The sequence below is a fragment of the Microplitis mediator genome, chromosome 10, assembly GCF_029852145.1.
Source record: "Microplitis mediator isolate UGA2020A chromosome 10, iyMicMedi2.1, whole genome shotgun sequence".
In the NCBI taxonomy this organism is placed as follows: domain Eukaryota; kingdom Metazoa; phylum Arthropoda; class Insecta; order Hymenoptera; family Braconidae; genus Microplitis; species Microplitis mediator.
The window spans coordinates 20,459,920-20,479,088 of record NC_079978.1 but is presented as its reverse complement, the minus strand read 5'-3'; positions in this window follow the sequence as shown (position 1 = coordinate 20,479,088).

Here is a 19,169-nt window from a genome sequence, read left to right as displayed (position 1 = left end):
CTTTTTTTGAATTTTTAAGCTGACCCGAGTTTTTTCAAATGATTCCTTTGAAAAAGTAAAAACTGTTTTCAGAAATTCAATATATTTTCGATTTTTGAGTAGAAGGTCTCAGGTTTGAACCAGATTCCAAATTTTTCTAAAAAATCAATTTTTGAAAAAAAAAGAGGACATACTCTAGCTTAAGTTTTTGGCCGAAATGTTTTTTTGCAAACTCGATATTTCGAAATTTGGAAGCTTGAATTCAAAAATTTGATTCTTGATCTTCTTATCAAAAAAAAAAGAAAACTAAAAAAATTTTCCTATAAATGTAGAGAAATTATTTTATTTTATTTTTCATGTCTGGACAATTCTCGGTCTCTCTTATAACCTCGACGTGTTTATGTGGATAAAACCCAAGTAGTAGGACACAAGGGGTGAAAAGACAAAGCTGACTCTAACAAGGATATATAAAGGAGAAAGAGAAAGGATGCGAGTGATAGGAGCTCCAGAAAACGATCAATAAGGAACTTTGTTGGTGGGGGGTCTTACCGGTCATTGCGGGCAGACCCACTGCTCGGTTGTATTTATTCCCTGCCTGAGGCGGAGAGGTGATGACTCAAGAAAAAATTGAGAAAATAATCTGAGGCGGGTTTGTTCGCGTGAACTACATGAGATGATGTGTGTTGGTCGTAGCTCCTGACCACTCTGTGGTAGTGGCTCGCTTTCCATGCGCACACTCCACATTTCCCTTTTCTCTTATTTTCCTAGACCAGAGTAAGTACATATATACTTTACCTACTGTGGAAAAGGCGTGAGAGTGAAAGATTAAAAAAAACCGCCGGAGAAAAAAGTAAAACTTTGCTCTGAAGGTCGAAAGTTAAAAACTTTTTCTTATTTTTGTATCGCGGCAAAAGTTTTATCAACAATTTTTTTTTTTTTTTTTCCCGATTTAGTTTTATTTTTTTACTGTACATTTAATTAATTATTGGCATGATTTTTAATCATGAACTGATCAATTAAAAATAAACAGGAGGATTTTTGAAAAAAAAAAAAAAAAAAAAAAAAAAAAAAATTGCATAAGAAATTGACTTTTGGAAATAAAATTTTCCGGGGTGTAAAAATGTGAGATTGATGTAGATCAGAAAAAATAATAAAATTATGAAAAAAAAATGATGATTAATTTATTACGGGCGCTTTGTTGTCCGACATATTGAAGTTGTTCTTGAGGTGTTCGGGGTTGGTATAAAATAGTCGTAGGGGTGGTTAGCTTTATTGATCTGTAAGACTACCAACCTACGGACAATCTCTCGTGCTTACCCGTTTCTCATTCCCACGTCGCCTGTACCACCGCCTTCGCTAGCGGTGTCTCACATACTCTATGTATGTTCCAATGCCTCTAAGCGCTATTGCACAACGCGCTCTAACGAACGATGCATCCCTGTATGCTACATATCCGTGAATACCGGGTTTAGATATACATTTTCTATATACGAGTTTTTCTCATATCTTTTACGCTTTCTTATGATGAAAATTTAATTAGATAACTTCTACTGAAGCTTAAAAGTTTAGATTCAGTCAACTACCCGCCGTAAGTCTGGTCTAGGGGAGGTGGGGAAATTTTTCTTGGAATTTCGGCCTCCCCACTACCGGACGTTTAGTTTTGATCTCGACTACTCGTTTATATGATTTTGAACGTCATATTGACGTTTTTACACTAATAATAATTATAATGATAACGGTATTAATTACAGGAATAATAATGATTTTGTTGATGAACAAACTTTTTAATTGTAACCGACGCTTTGAATGTAATCTAGGATTACAATTATGAACAATAAATTGAGGGAGGGGGGGTCAAAATGGGGTACTTAAAAAAAAACTGTTTTCGGGGACTTAAGACGTTAAATATTAAAAAAGAAAAAAAAATTTCATTTTCTGCGGGCAAAATGGAGACTTCTTAAAAAGACTGCCGACTTTAAAATAGTAATTTTTCATTAGCTAATCAGTAATCAGTATTTATTATTAACTTCAAAGCAAAAGCTTTAAGTTTTTGTTCCAAAGAAGATATTTTTAAAAAAGCAATTATTTATTTTTTAAAGTAATAAATTAAAAAACATTAAAAGTTAATTAAATTTCAAAGTTGATTATTGAAATACACCTGAAGTAATTTGACACTGGGAGTTTTTTTATCGTAAATCGATATGAAAAAAAATCAAATTGATTTCATACTGTTTTTTAATGTACATACATACATACGTACACTCAGACATCATTTTGAAATTAGTCAGAATAGCTTCCTAGAACCTCAAAAGTCAAGATCTCTTAGAAATTCGATTTTCGAAAATCGGACCGAAACCAATAATTTCCCGAATTTTTGAAAATTTCCAATTTTTTTAGCGGGAAGTTGAAAAATTCTAAATAATGCTCAATTATATTTACAAAAGTGATCTAGGAATTTTAAAAAAACAAATTTTTTAATAAAATTCTGGGAGTACCCCATTTTGCCCCTCGTTTATATTTTACTCAGTATTGATTGAATTATTCTCCTTCTAAGATAGTAAATTTTCATCATTCGTTCTATTTTTTTCTATTGCTAGACTATAGGGGAGACCGGGGCAAGACGGCCCACCTGGGGCAAGAAGGCCCACCTCAAAAATTAACCAAAAATTTTTTTTTCTTATTTTCTTTTGATTATCACAAATTTAGATTATTTACTCATTTTTAGCCCGATACGTGAAACTTGGGGCAAAATGAACCACTCAAAAATTCTAAAAGAAAATGTATTTCATAGTATTATAACCTAGCCATGATTAATTTAATAGAAATATCATTTTTTGGTTAATTATATGGATTTGGATTAAAATAGAGCATTTGAAAAAGTTAAAAAAACCAATAATCAATTTTCTACAGAAGTGAAAAAATGACTCGTATTATATCAAAAAAGGTTATTTCGAGTAATATTAAAGTAAATACAGTTGTTAAAGAGAAAAATATAAACATTTGTTACGCGGGAAATTTTTTTACAATTAAAAAAAAAAAATTTTTTTTTTCATTTTTTTTCGGAGTGGGCCGTCTTGCCCCAAAAAAAAAAAAATTTTTTTTCAGGAGCTTCACCAAAATTTTGGTGAATTGAGTTCAAGTTGAACAAGAGTAAATCGACTTGATGGTTAAAAGCCACAAATAATAATAACCGGCTTAAGTGGGCCGTCTTGCCCCGGTCTCCCCTAAGTTGGAAAATTTTAATGGCAACTTATAACGGGGAGGTCTGGTACAAAACTCCTTAGAGTGGTTAAGTAGAGCTGATTGAGGGCAGAGGCTTATGACGGGTAGTCGACTGTAATATCCTTAAAAGTAAATATTTACAATTGATCACCAAAAAATTTCTAATTAATTGATAATAATTATTAACAGAAACAAAAAAATAAAATAATAAAAAAGTTAAAAATAACAAAATGTAGTAGACGTTATTTGAATTCTCATATTTGTAGCTTAAATTTATAGCTATACTCAATTCCAGCGCACCCTATTTGAAAGTTTATCCTCCTCTTTGTTTCCTTTGAGCTTACGTCTCTCTCACGCAATTTTTCTTATATTCTCCTCACCGCGAGCATCCTCCAGGTCCTATCTGCAGAGCTTCTCAAAGCCTTTCCTCCCTCAATGCCGAACCGCGCATGTAGTCCTGGGCCAACCCCTTAAATTCGCTACGAACTACATGACATATATAACCAGAGCACCAATACAGAGATATATAATAGTATAGTATATGGAGTCTCTCGTTGACTAGAACGTGCGAATTCCGTTCTGGCTCTCCACATATATCTTTTTCCCCTTCCCCTCTTTCACTTTAACGTCTCAAAATGTGTGACGTCCACCCTCGTCGGGTACGCATATCAACTCACAAATACGCTTGCCCGGGCAACCCCTCGAGATTAAATTCTAACGACGTCGGGACCGAGCTCGACTCCCCAACGTACAGAGGCATTTTTCTTAGCTTGCCGGGGAAAAGGACGACGTTGCCCCTAAATTAATACTAACACCAACATCCAACTAACTCTACACTGTCAAAGGCATTCTGACCAAATTTTCATACATATATTCACAAAACTCACAAGGAACCTCGAATACACGCACACATTTACCCTCATACGAACACAGACTAGAGACATCCTCACATTGACTATAAAGAGGCGCGTTTTCAACTTACCCCATACTATTTACTACCGAGTTTCTAGCATCACTATCGCCCACTCCAGCATCGTCCATCCCTTGGAGCGCCCACCCTCTTTGGATTTCTCTCAACCATTATTTAGCGAGCTTAGAACTTACCGTTGGGAAATGGCGCCCACATACCATGAACGACGACGAGGGATTCGCGCAATCTGGAAACTCGGGTCGGGTTCTTTGGTCTTCTAACCATCCTATGCCACTAGCTAACCGATCTCCATATCATCCTATCCAGTTTTCCTTTCCTATTACGTTCAAATTACGTACAACCTCATGGCCAGACTCTTTTGTTAATGCTGACAACATTTTTGTCATTAACTTGTCAATTAAATTTTATAAATTTGTTGTTTTTGTTTCATCATTCCATTACATGCTTGATAAATCGTTCGTGCGATAATGGGAAAACGGTAAACTGAAAATTGAGTTGAGACGATTTTGAGAATTTTAACTGCTGGATGAAAATTTTGAATTTTCGAAAATTCTAATTCGTCTCAGAAATTGTTTTGAAAGTCTCATTTATTTTGAGTAGAAAAAAAGTTCAAAATTTCGAAGTTTTGTCGAACTTTTTCAAATCTTTGGAAAATTTCAATATTAGTAGAAATAGGAACGAAAAATTATAAAATGGAATTCGTGTAAAAGTTCCAAGTTTCGATTATTCGGGATTTTTCTTAAATGTCAAAAAATTATCCGAGTATCGAGTGGTCAAAATTTTCGATTTTTCGAGTCTCATCATGATGAAAGTTTAAAAAAAGTTCGATTTTCGATTTCTTCGACTTTTTTTGAAATTTACGATTACAACTAAAATTAAATTTTTTTTTAATTCTAAAAAAGTTGGAAAATATCGAAAATTTTGAACTTTCATACTGATAAGACTCATGGAAAAATCTATCGAAAATTTTAAATTCTGACCATTTTCGATCGTGACTTTTTTATTTTCGAGAAATAAAGAAGTTTTCCGGAATCATCCTTGTAAATTTTTTTTCGTCTTCTAATCCCATCCTATAATTTTTTCAAAATGTATACCAACAAGATTTTGTGCAAAATATTGTAGTCTGTGATTTTCAAGGCTACAAAATTCGGACGTTTATAAGAAATGCAATTTTTCTAAAAAAAAAACAGTTTAGATTTTTTTTTTTTTTTTTTACAGCGAAAAATTACAGAAAATTCTAGTAAACTATGAAGTTACAAATTTTTGACAGACAGTAAAAAGAATTTTCATAAAAAAAAAAAAAAGAAGAAAATTAGTCTAAAAAATTGTAGCCGCGACTGTACTATTTGAGCGAACTTAGACTTAGAAGCTGGTAGTTGGCAGGAGTTCGCGAGGGGTAGCTATTCTAGAGTTTAAGGGAGAGTATGTGAGTCGGATCTACGGGATAGTTTGGATATAGGAGGCTGTGGGGTTGGCTTGCATTTACACAGTGGACCCCCAGCAGAACTAGATGACTAGAAGGGTGGTATTAAGGGGAGTAAGAGGTGGTGGCAACTTTAGCAACATGGCCGCGACCAAAACGATGGGTATGAGAGTTAGGAGGGAGATATTTTCTATGCTCGGTTATTTCTCCTCATCCACTCCCTTATTTAGTCCTTCCTTTCATTCCTCTCCACCTCATGCCCTCGTCTATCTTTTGCTTAGACGCCAACACAAGAACACTCTATAACATGGGTTATTGGATTATTAAGGACCTTTATTGGATTAAAGGTGATTTTGCTTAACTCCAACTGATCCAACGCTTCCTCTGCAATTCTGATTGGCCAGAATCTCGGGTCACGAGCGAATTATGCTCAGCTAAGAAAAGTTTTATTCAATAAAACTCATTTAAATATCAGTTTTTAGGAAACTTTACTTCTAATCATTAATTTGCGCCATCAAAAACCAGAGTTGAACTTTTTGGATCAAGATTTGAACTTTCTCCGAAAAAATTTAAAATTCCTGATGTTTTTTCGAGTTCTCAACATTGAATTACAGAGCGGAAAACAATTTCCACTAATTGAAGGATAATGATGTTAATCAGCATCAAGTAACTTTTATTTGAGGCAACTCATCCAATCAAACAAGACAACTTGGCAGTACAAGGCTTAGTCCTAATTTGAAAGTGGAAATGAAAACCACCCTGCCAGTACTAATTTAAGACCGAAGTTGGCTACACGTTTATTTTAATCGCTTCGGACCCTTTTTCATGATTCTTACATCGCGTAGTACTCTAGCAGACTGAGCTATGATACTGTTACGTTTACGAAACTTAAAGACAAAGAAAATGTCGATCATTTCTAATGGCGAAAAGTGAAACTCTTCTATTCGATTGAATTGAACTAAATCCCGATCAAAAAAAATTTATGTGGGATTGCATGGGAACCCATAGGAGTTCATTTAGAAAAGTATGGATTCATGTAAAAATCCAAGGGAATTTATATGGAAGTGTATGGATTTATATAAGAATCCATGGGTATTCCATATGGAAAATTCAAATAAGAAACTCTGGGTGCCTGGATTCCCATATAGAAACTTATAGGAAACATAGATTTCTTTACGGGAAATCGATCCCAGAATCTGGATTTCTATCTAAGAAACTTCTATAGAATCCGGGGTATTTTGATTTTTATGTCTATCGTCTATTGGTACGCATATATGAGGAGAAAAATTGATTCATATTTCTATAGGAAACCATATAGAAACCCATGCTGAAATCCACATAGAAATCTAGGCTGGATTTTAATATGGATTTTTTTGATAGCGATGTAAAGTCATCTCATTCAATGTAACAAGAAAAAAATAACAATATTTTTTTTTTCTTACTGTCAAAATTTATGTACTCTGTAAAAAATAAGGGGTAAATACGAATTTTATTGGAATCTGAATTCCCGTCACTTAAAGTTTAGGAGTTTGAAAAAAAAAAATCAGCCCGCATGCGGAAAAATAGAAATTTTGGGTGCAAAAAATTTTTACTGGATCCGAAAAATTCTTTCTAGTCTTTGAAAAATTTTTGTTTTTCATTCGATAATGAAAAATTTTTCTTGCGGCAAAAAATCTTTTTTTTCTGTGTACGCAATATAAATGTCAAAATTTAAAAGACCAAACCTCACTATATATTAGTAATTTTCTCCGCGAATTTTTCCTAAGATTTCACATTGAAAAATTTTTTATAATTGATTTTAGTGAATAAATAAAAAATCATCTACTCAGCGTTTACTCCGTATTCACTCTACAAATTTTTTACACCGCAGAAAAAAACAAATAAGAACGAAATTATGTAATTATTGGATAAGTATTTAAACCAATTTGCAATAATATCACCGAGAGAATATTTGTTGGATTCTCAAAGCCGCTTTAAAGATTATCGAATTATTTAATTTCTTGATTTTATTTCTTGTTTACATTTTTCTTTTTTTTTATGCATTTACATTTTCACCAAAAAAAGTCAACATTGTCAGCAAAAAAATTATTTCCATAATGATATAACTTTTAGCGAATAAATTTACGCACTACATAAACTCATATATTTTTTTTTACTTTTTCCTTACACTCTTCGCTTTCTTCAAAATTATGCCCACATATTTAATATTCTATCTTTTGTTAAAAAATTATATATGACATTATTTTCAATTTATCACTAATTTACTATCGACTATCGATTTAAAATTAATCGCATGTAATTTATAAAAGTCAATTAGTATTTACTTACATGTCGAAAAAACCACAATTTCGATCAGAAACAATTTACAAAATTTATATCACAAAAATTAAAATCAGTCTTCCTCTGAAAATATCTACAAGACAACTAACGCGATAGTCGAGTTGACACGATGTTGTATCTGAGTATCAGAATAAATTCAATGTAAGAATAGAAAACCAGAATAACGGCTGGGGGTCCAGAAAGTCCAGGTGGGGTCCGTGAATACACCGGTCAATCTGGTCCTTCCAAAAAGTGGACCAAACTGACAAGGAGGCTGCAAGGGGTCTAAAAATGTATATTTTAAATTATCATCCCGTAGATATAACTTTATACGCAGCATTCTTCCTATAGGTGGTCTAAACTAGTTATCTGCTAAATGAAACTGGTTTTAATACCATTACTCCAATAAAAAAACCTTCGTTGAAGTTTTTTCCGTTAATGTAACGATTTGTGCAGAACTAGTGATGTAAACTAGAGAAATTGTCTAATAATGTTCTGGACAATTAGCGTCAATTGACAAGCGGGAATTGACTTACAGTTATTTTTGAATTTTATGCCGGTTCCCGCGCTAATTTGAATGCTGCCCAGAAAATTAGTTTATAAAAAATCTGAAAAACGGTTGACCAAATCGAAAACTTTTCGTTGATTTCGAGCTCGAGAACGTTAGCATTTGTAAATTTTTGAGCTGTTTGAGCTCAAAAAACGCTTGAACCAGAAAAAAATACATTTCGCTGAAAAAAGTAACTTTCGAATCTTTGCATACACGGAAAATAGTCAGAAGAGCTTCTGATGACTTTGAAACATCGACATTTGATGAAAACTCGATCTTCAAAAATCGGACAGAAACCAAAATCTTTACTTTTTTTGAAAATTTTGAATTTTTATGGCGGGAAGTTTGAAATTCACCAAAAAGTTGATCAAATAAATGTTTACCGTCATTTCACATCTGGAAGAAAGTGAAGGCAATTTTTTTAAATAAACAAATGGTTCATTATGTCAAGTGATACGACTTGCAGTTCACTTACGACAAGTGTTCTTACACTGAATATTTTTGAAAACGTTACTTTATTCAAAATTGATCGAAATTTTGATCGCATCATTTTTGACGTCAATTGACGAGTGATTGTCCAAAAATATTTCGTGATCTGACCAAAAATGACTTTGTTCTAATGTCGATGTGATCAAAATTATAACGAAAATTAGATATTAAAGTTAATCGGCGATCTACGAATAGAATAGCGATATCGGTGTTCTGGGTATCTATAAAAACAAACGATTTCCACGGTGCTGTGGTTATTAGACGCCACGGAGGCGCGGTCTCGCCACGAATGGTTAATAAAGCCAAAGGAAAGACCACTTTGGGAGCTTTGGTCATAAGACACACATGCGGGGATGGTTAAGGTTGACGTTAATGATGCCCGCATCCCACCTTACTCTCTTTCTCTCTCTCTTTCCTTTTTTTTGCTCCCTCATTCCCCCAGGGTTGGAAAATAAATGGCAAACAACGCTATAGCATTGCTCTAGCTGGTGTTTCCTGCACCCTCGAGTCTCGGTTATATTCAAATGTTGTGTGCAAAAGTATGAGTTTAACGCTCACCATCATCTTTAAACTATTTTCACAATCCCTGATAAGGTCACACTAGTTTTATCTCGGAAACTATATACTCAGTGAACATGTCGTTGACTTTGAAAATACTCGAAATAATAATTTTTTTTTACACTATTGTTTTAACAATTTTGGACACACAAGTTTCCACCCCTCTCTTCTCTCTTTCTCTCTATACATATATCCGGTTATTCTCGAAACACTTAAAGTCGCAACCTTTTAACCCTACGCTGAGTTGCTTCAGCCCGAGTCAAAATTAAAGTAGTAATTTACGCCTTTAAATCCTACATGAGGGCAAAGAGGTTGAAATTATAATTTTAGATTATGATGATTTGTATTTCGAAATGATTTGAACCTAAACTTGGTAACTTTGTCCACTTTTACCGAGTTGAGGTTCAAATTATAAGTTTATAATAAGAAAATTAGCTTCCAGATCTTACATTTTTATGAAGAGAAAGATTCTCATCAGATTGCGCGTGATAAGTCAAGGAAAAGAAGGGAAAGGAGGCCATTAATTGAAAATGGGCGCCATGATCGAAAGAAATTTTTCAATTCCAGTCGTAATTTTTTAGAAATAAATTTTTTATTGTAAGATTAGAAAACCGTGACCGACCTAATAAACTTTGAAAATTGAACTTTGGAAATTTGAACTTTTATGGATGAAACACCCTATTAATATTCTTATAAATATTAATGATAATGATGATGATGATGAAGAAATTATAAATAAATCAAAGTTTATTGGTAAAAAAATACTTATATTAAAAATAAAATTATTTTTGATGAAAGAAATAGTAAAATATTCAAAATTCAAATTTACTAAAGTTCAAATTGCCAAAGTTCAAATTTACGAAGTTCATTAGGTATGGAACCTAGAAAACATGGGTATCAGGCGTTTTGAGCACCTGACAAAATATCTCCAGACAAAATATCCCCATGAAAAGAAAGCAAAAATAGTGAAAGTGGCAACAATTACATAATAATATTATGGGGGATATTTTGTCCCCATAAATATCCCCAAGAAAAGAAAGCAAAAATAGTGAAAAAAGCCAAAAAAACTGACACAAAACTGGGGATATTTTGTCCAGAGATATTTTGTCAGGGATATTTTGTCAGGTGCTCAAAACCGCAGGCGCACGGAACCGAAAACATGACATCTAAATTATTGATAGTAATAATTAAGGGGATGTGAGTAGTGTTCGAATCGAATATTACTAATCGATTCAAAATTCGAATCGAATAATTAAAATCTTTGACTTATTGGTATATCATAAATAGTTTATTGTTTTCTGTGAACAATAAATACGAGTGATGTAATGGAAAATAGAAACTGCCGAAGAATTTGGAAAATGCTTCTGGTGCCGGAATTTGCACCCGACCTAACGAACGTGAAGCATGACCACTGCTGCACTGCCACAAGAACGCTTACGTTCATTAAAAAATATCTTTATCTACTCAGAACGCAGCTTTTATCGTAACAATGATCGCATACTCAAAAATTGGGTTGGTTCAAAATTACAAATTAAAAGTATGGTAGGCCTTGGCGGGTTAATACATCATTTCAAAATAGTAATTTACTCCTTCATACGCGATTTTTCAGACTGAGGGCTTAAATAATTCATTTCATTCAGCGGCCGACATCACAAGAATTGCGGCCTTTTAGGCTCAATCTTTTAAATTTTGACTCGGAAGCGGTTTATCAAAAAAACCAAGTATAATTTTTCATTAACAAATTGTCGAATACACTTTCTAGAGCTCACAAGTACGATTCGAGGTAGCTTACAGTGTTCGCCCGGGAAAGTACACGTCAGTAAACAACATTTCGGCATCCCTTTCTATTCTATACTATGTGCGTTTAGTAAAGCGTACAGTTGAGAGCTTTCGTTGTAACGCCGATTTGGCATGGGTCATGTAACCCACCTACGTAGCATCGATAAACGATGAATAATAAACGACATCGATTAACAACGAAACAACGTAAAATGCAATGCAATTAATAATTGGATGTTGTTGATGCATATTTATGATATTGATGACGCATTAAGCATATTTCCAGTACAAGTTCACTGATTCTTTAATTATTTAGCAGTCAAGTTTTTCGTGATTCCTATGAAGAGCAAACTGTCGGCCACGTGAACTAGATTTAAAATCTCTCACTACTTCGCGAGTTCGACGTCTCTATTTGTAGAATTAGCAAGTGGTCACATCAACCAAATTAATAATTTATGGTCACATTCGCCCAGATCTGAACCTATGATCAAGAAAAACTTGCAGATCGATCAAAAGAGATCTGACGGAATATGTTCGGAAATGGTCATGTCTAAATTTCAAATTCGATCAGATATAATTTGATCTCGTTTTCTCGTCAGATCTAGTTTTTTTTCATCGAATTTTCTACTCGACCACATCAACGGGCTTACACGGTCTCAACATAGACCGCAAAACTTTATAATATTCTGTGCTCCGTAATTGGGGGGAGGGATCTCGAGCTAGTGGAGCGTCACGTTATTGATAAAAGAATCAACTGCATGACATTTTCATCTTCTCTAAATATGAATTAGTGATTTTTCACTAATTTCAAGTGGATATTCACTAATCAATGCTACAAGCGTACCACGCAGAATTAGTGAATATTCACTAAGTGAATATGTGAATATTGGAATTCACTGATTTGATAAGTGAATATGAGAATCCACTAAATTGAAAAGTGAATATGGGAATCCACTGATTTCATCGGTGAAAAAAAATATTATATTGCGAAAAAAAATATAAGACACTTGTAATTAGATCCGAAATGTGATTAATGTATTAGAATCATTACTTAGAGGAAGTATACATGATTTTGATTGATGAAAAAGTCCCGGTGACTGCTGGGCTCGAACCTGCATCCTTCCGATTCAAAGTCTTTGACGCTATCCACTGCGCTGACCTACGCATGTGATCGCGTGAGTGTAAATAGTATATTCGTTATGATACCAAACAATAACTGATGAAGAAATAAAAAATCCGTGATGTTATGATTGACGTACTCTTCATATAAATATATTATTGTTCTGTACTTCTATTTTTTTTTATTTTGAAAGTTTTTTATTAAAATTTTTAAAAATAGCACCATAATTATTAATTATATTTATATCTAGTAAAATATTTAATTATTTACTAGTTAACGTTACTAGTGAAATTGTGAAATTCATAAATTAAGAAGTGAATAACAGTTTCACTTGTAGAAATTATGAAAATATCGCTAGATCAGTAGTGAAAATCACTAATTTGCTAGTGAAAATTATAGTAGGGGAGGGTGGGGCAGAGCGGCCCCCCTGAAATTTTGACCAAAAAAAAAATTTTTTTTTTTTTTGACTAATTACTATAAATCCGATAGATTTGCGCATTTTTACCCCTACGCATGACATTTGGGGCAAAATGGACAAGCCCAAAATTTTGAAAAAGTGATTTTTTCATATTTTTATCGTCAAATTGAAAAAAAATTATTATAATTCCACATTTCTAGCCCTACGCATAACACCTGGGGCAAAATGGACCAGCCGAAACTTCCGAAAAAATTATTTTTTCATATTTTTCGGCCGTTTCTCTATGTAAGAGGCAAATTTGGTCACTACAAATTTATAAAAATTAAATTTTTTTTTTAGTTGATAAATTTTTGAAATAAAGTAAAATTATAGAATTGATTTTTTTTTTTATTAAATAACAATTAGTAATTAAGGTAATCGAGAGTGAACGATTTTTTACGCTTTAAAAAATTTTTTTTGAGTAATATAAAACCAAAAATAGTTGTCAAGAGAAAGAAATACATTCTTAATGATGAAAACAATTTAAAAAAAAAAAAAAAAAAAAAAAAAAAAATTTTTATCACTTTTTGAAGGGGGGCCGCTCTGCCCCACAAAAAAAAAAAAAATTTTCAGAATTTTGGCAAAATTTCCATAAATTTGTCCGAAATAGGACAAAAGTAAAGTGATCTTATGGTTGAAAGCCACAAAAAATAATAATTGGCTTAGGAGGGCCGCTCTGCCCCACCCTCCCCTACTAAATTTATTAGCGAGAATTCACTAATTTGTTATTTAAATACACTGATTATGAAGTGAATACTGCTTCACTAACGTAATTAATGAAATTTCCACTAATTCATGTTTAGAGAGTATGACAAAAAATTATATACAAGAATTTTTGTGGTTCATAAATTTGTGATAAGAGCGAATGAATACTATTTAAACTAATAACCATAAAATAGTAAATTAAAAAAAAAACAGCAGAGTGTTTTAGAATCGAAAGTTTGAACATTGAAATTGCGCTGGAAGGCATAGTCAAAGGGTAGTTTCCAATTTCCAGTTTTCCGAGAAGTTGGTGATGACGATAAGCGCAATATAGTGAGGACGAGCAAGTCCCGACGTGGATAGTGCAGGAGACGAGGAAAGCGGAGCACAAAGAGTCACGACTGACTTGAACATAAAATAGAATTTCATGGAGAATGAGAGGAATAAAGTAATGCTGGATGAGAGAGTGAGAAAGAACTGAGCGAACCAATCGCAAGCTGTGGCTGACAACCATGCAATGCAACTACTATACTGCACCAAGCTACGACCATTCGAGTTTCCTGCAGCCCTCTCGTTTCCACAGCCACGTCCTTCTCCAACTGTCCTCTTTTCTCTTGATCCGCGTACTATCTCTCGTTCATTTTCTACCCGTCTCTCTTTATCTTCTTCTCTTCCTATTCCTCTTTCTCTTTCACTTTTCCAACTCGCAATCCAATCTCCCTTTTACTAAACCTACGAGCAACAACGACGCCGGTCCCGGACGATTTTGCATTTAAATTTGGTAAATTTCCTGAAGTTGGCAAATGAGCTGCGGGTACATAGAATCTAATATGCTCTCACACTACTATATCTTTCAATACCATACATATATCTAAGGTCTCTGAGGAATATATACATATATAGAGTCAGAGAGGAAGAGAAATAGAATGATTGGGTAAACTAGGATGCTTTCAAAAATTTTGAACCAGGAGAAAATATTGAACACATGGAAAAAAAACTGTAGATATAATCGCAGCTGTAGTTGAGGTGACTACAAGTTGGAAAAATCTTAATCACACGTGTAGTGACGGCGACCACGGTTGCTAGATTGGGCGTATTACCACAATTTGGGATATTTTGAAAGGCTTTATAAATCCGGAATAATTTCTCATGCAAAAATTTCTCAGCAATAATTACTCAAACAAAAATTGATCCGACACAAAAATTTCTCGCTGTTGTTTCTTCATATTTGCCTCTCTAAAACTAAATAAGTGAAAATTTCACTAATTGAAATAGTGATCTTAAAATTCACTACAAAATTAGTGATTTTGAATTAGATTCACTAATTCATTAGTGATTCCCCGGATTCTACAATGATTACTAGTGGCGCCTCGCTTAAGGACTTTTTATTCTATCATTGAATTATCAAATTCAGGGCAAAATTAATTACGATAATTTTTAAATACAACTGAACAGTATTAATTCAAGTAAGTTAATTAAATAAAACCTAATTTAGTTGCTAAATAATACATCTTGTTATTTTTTAATAGCTTTATATTTTTACTCCAACTTTTTTTACCGAACTTTAATCAAAACCTTCATTGACAATAGTTTTAGGTTATGAGTTATAATTATGATATAAATATTTACCGTATGAAATTAATTTTAATTGTTAATTTAGTCGATCAAGTTGCTAAAAAAATTTTATAATCAATCACAAATAATAATCATAATAATAATAATATTTTGATACAATATTATTAGCAACGATACAATATTTTTCCAAATAAATCCTCGTCAACAAGTGAATTAGTACATTTTTGACTAATTCAATCAGTGAAATTTTCACTAATTCTATATGTTGTTTTTTTAACTAATTCAAAAAGTGAATAGTCACTAATTCATAGTCGTATACTTTGGACAATTTAGATTAGTGAATATTCACAAGTAATTAGTGGTTTTTCACTAATTTAGTTTTAGAGAGTGTGATGAGAAAATATGCCTTGAGAAATTATTGCTGAGAAATTTTGTCGCAAGAAATTATTGCATGAGAAGATTAAGACGGTCGCCATTTTGAAATTCTGTATGATTACTAATCATCTAAGAATGAAAAAAATATTTTATGAATTTATTACTCTGTTCTCGGCTTATTCCCACGTCTTCATAATTTACTATACTTCCTAATAGCCAAATTTGGGCATCAGAAAGTTGGTATCTGTGAACTGCGATCAACTTGTGGACAATTTGACTAATTTATAATATTCGTCATTTGTTATTTATCAATATGTTTTCAAAAATAAACTATTTAAAGTTAGTGTGCGCTTTTTCTGTAAGGTCGCGCTACTTTCTGTTGAACACTTCTGGCAACCCTGACGGCAACTATAGTCATCAAATGAATTATATTTTACTTAATATTGATTGAAAGCTCAGAAAACGATATATATGATAGTGATATTCCTTTTTTGATTCGCTTCAAAAAAGTAGTTCTTTTGCAATCTGAGCGCATTAAAGTGACGTATTCTAATAAAGAGGTGGAAAACAAGTTTTTGAATTAATTTGAATTACTGTGTTCTAACAACTGAACCTCAGCAACGACGTCAGCACTTCTTCAAAGTCTTCAAAAACTACCAACAGAGACAACAGTTCTTGGTTTAATATTTACAATGTAATGCATCAAAAACAAAATTTTTGGAAAGAGGGGGGGGGGGGGGGTAGTTTTTACCCTGTTTCTGTCAGGGGTTAAGATAGATAGTGAATTTTCATCCCCTTGTCTATTTTTTCTTATTGTCAATTTAAAATTTGATCATTTTAACGGAGGCTTGTAATGGGGGGGTCTGTTACAAAACTTCTTAAAGTGGCTACGCGAAGTTTTTTGGGCTCAGTGGCTGTAATATTAATTTTATTATTATTTAATAACTTCCTCTGTCGATCAAGTAACAGATTCAATGCTTATAGTTACATAGTAATCAACTATTTTGGGTCGGTCGTAGAAAATACACTTTTGTGCGTAGAGTTAATTGTTTTTAGCTCTCGATTCGTCGAACGATATTAGAACTGAAGCAATAAATATTTTCCGCGGGAGGGGGGGGGGGTGTTATACGTTTTCCTTCCATAGACTACGAAGGTATAATATAGTGTGAACTGAATCATACTTTCAAAAGGGAGGGCAACTTTCTCCTCCGAGTGAACTGACTTCAGATTTAAAACGGATGTGGATAACAAATAAGCGGGAAAAACGATGAAAAAATTAGTTGATTTACAGAAATAAACTTCGGAACGTAAATTAAAGTACTTAAGAGTATATTGTATTAAAATTTTATCCGGTGCTGACTTATACAACTAATCAGTCGTTTATTATTAAGCAGAGAACAATAAACTGAAGTATCTTTTGACATATATGTCAAATGTCACTTCATAATATTGTGCAGATAATCTTCAGCGAGAAATGTGAAATCAATTTTTTAACTTCTCGCTATGGAAATTAAAATGCTTTTAAAAAAGAAAAAATATTAATTGAAGACTGAATTGTGACAATCGAGTTCACATAATAGACATTAGAGTATAGTCGAGGTGTGCAAATAGTTTTAACTACGGATTATTTATATCGAATCGGATAATTTGTAAGTTTTCTAATCAGTAAAAAATTTATGATCAGTTTCGAAATTTTTTTTTGAACGACTAAAAATTGTGAAATTTTTTTCAACAATTGAAACATTTTGGAATAAAATTTAATTGATCGATTTGAAACTCGGATAACTTCGAAAACTGTTTATTTATTAAAAGTTAAAAAATTGTAGACATGTTTATTACACTACCGGAGACTAGTTGCCATTAGAAGTAAATAGAAGGTCAGAAAGGAAAAGAAAGAGAGAAGAGCAATTATCTGGCGACGAGCTGAGTCAGCTTGGATTTCATCTAGACCCTCATCTAACCTCCCCTATTTTCATCTAATCGCACTTCTCCCACTATTCCTAATTTCTATGAAAGGGCTAGAAAGCACGTAAGTGGGGACCACGAATAACGAAGGGGGAGATATAGTTCTACACACTCTCGTTAACGAACGAAAATGCATAGTATAGCTCGGGTGGGGGTACACCAACCCTTAATAAATACGCCATCAAAACGCTTGGGGGATCCAACTTAAAAGCAAATTAAAGTGGAAGGGATTTAAAAAAAGTTAATATCTTGTTAATAAATTATGAGTCGAAATCAATAATTCATAACAGTTTAGCATAATTAGTATTGATTTTTATCAAGATATTACTGAAGTGTGCGAATCGTGTTTTAATCAGATCAAACAATTCAAATAACCCGCCAATTTTTGAATTATTCAAAAATTTATAAAAAATCGAATTCTTACAAAATTTTTATCATAGGGTTAGAAAGTCGAATCGAATAGTTCGTAAGTTCAAACCACAGAAGAAAAAGATTTTTTATTAATTTAAGAAAATTTTTAATTTCAATTTATGATGCAAAAAATTTCTAAGGGCGAGTAAAATTTTTTGCGGCAAAAAATTCTTTTATCTGTGTGCGATTCACATCTTATACGTCTTATATATTTAAATTTTAGTACAGACGTTATGCTCTGAAACTGGTCCTGAGATAAACCGGATTCTGTCAAACGGTTTAGAAAAATTCGTTTTTCTTGTGGCGTGCAATCAAAATTTACAAGATAAAGAAGTTGTCATTTAAAAAATTTGATCATGAAACAATATATCACATATTTAGTAAAGAAAACTAATTACTGGAGCCAGGATTTTTGCGTTAGTTTAAAAATAATTAATAATTAGTGTGAAATTTTTTATAATACCGGGAAAATATTGGTCTTATTAAAAAATTTTTTAAACAAAAGTTGTAGGAAATTTAATTTTCTAAAAAAAACGTCTCCTATAATTTTTTGTTAGGACTAATAAAAAAGCCGTAATTTCAAAATTAAGATTTTCATAATCAATCAAATTTTGAATCGTTCATTATAAATCTTAATTTTTGAATTGCGGTGAAAATATTGGTCGTATAAGAAAATCGTAAGAGACATTTTTTTTAGAAAATTAAATTTCCTACAACTTTTGTTTAAAAACTTTTTTAATAAGACCAATATTTTCGCCGTAATATCACAAATTTGAACTACGCATTTAAAAAATAAGGCAAAAATCTTGTCTCTAGTAATTACTTTTGATCATCGACTATTATTTTGAAAGCTTTCAAAGCCGTGATATCGTATAATAATTATCGTACGTCAATATTTTCAAGATGGACAAATTTCGAGCCGCGTACATCTCATAATTTTTTTTTAAACTGAGAGATGTAATTATCAGTATAAAATTAAAAAATGAGAATATGGGGTCGCTATAGCAAGAAGCAAAGATGAAAAAGGACGCATGACGACAAGGGATGAAAAGGGATAGTGAGAAGTAAAAAGACGTTGATACTGCGCGCGCAGAGCAAACAGGCATAAAGTAGAAAAAGCTGCTATTGAGATTCGGAAACTTCGCTCAATAATGCCCGACGTGGCGCAAGCGCCTTCATTTTGTTTTTTCTCGTCTCTTTGCTTGAGGTCCTCGAGGTTTTAGTTTTTAAAGATGGCTGGCAAACCATGTCGATGGTGTCGGTAACTAGTCATAGGGAAGGGTGAGATCTTCATTGCCGACTATATCACTTGAA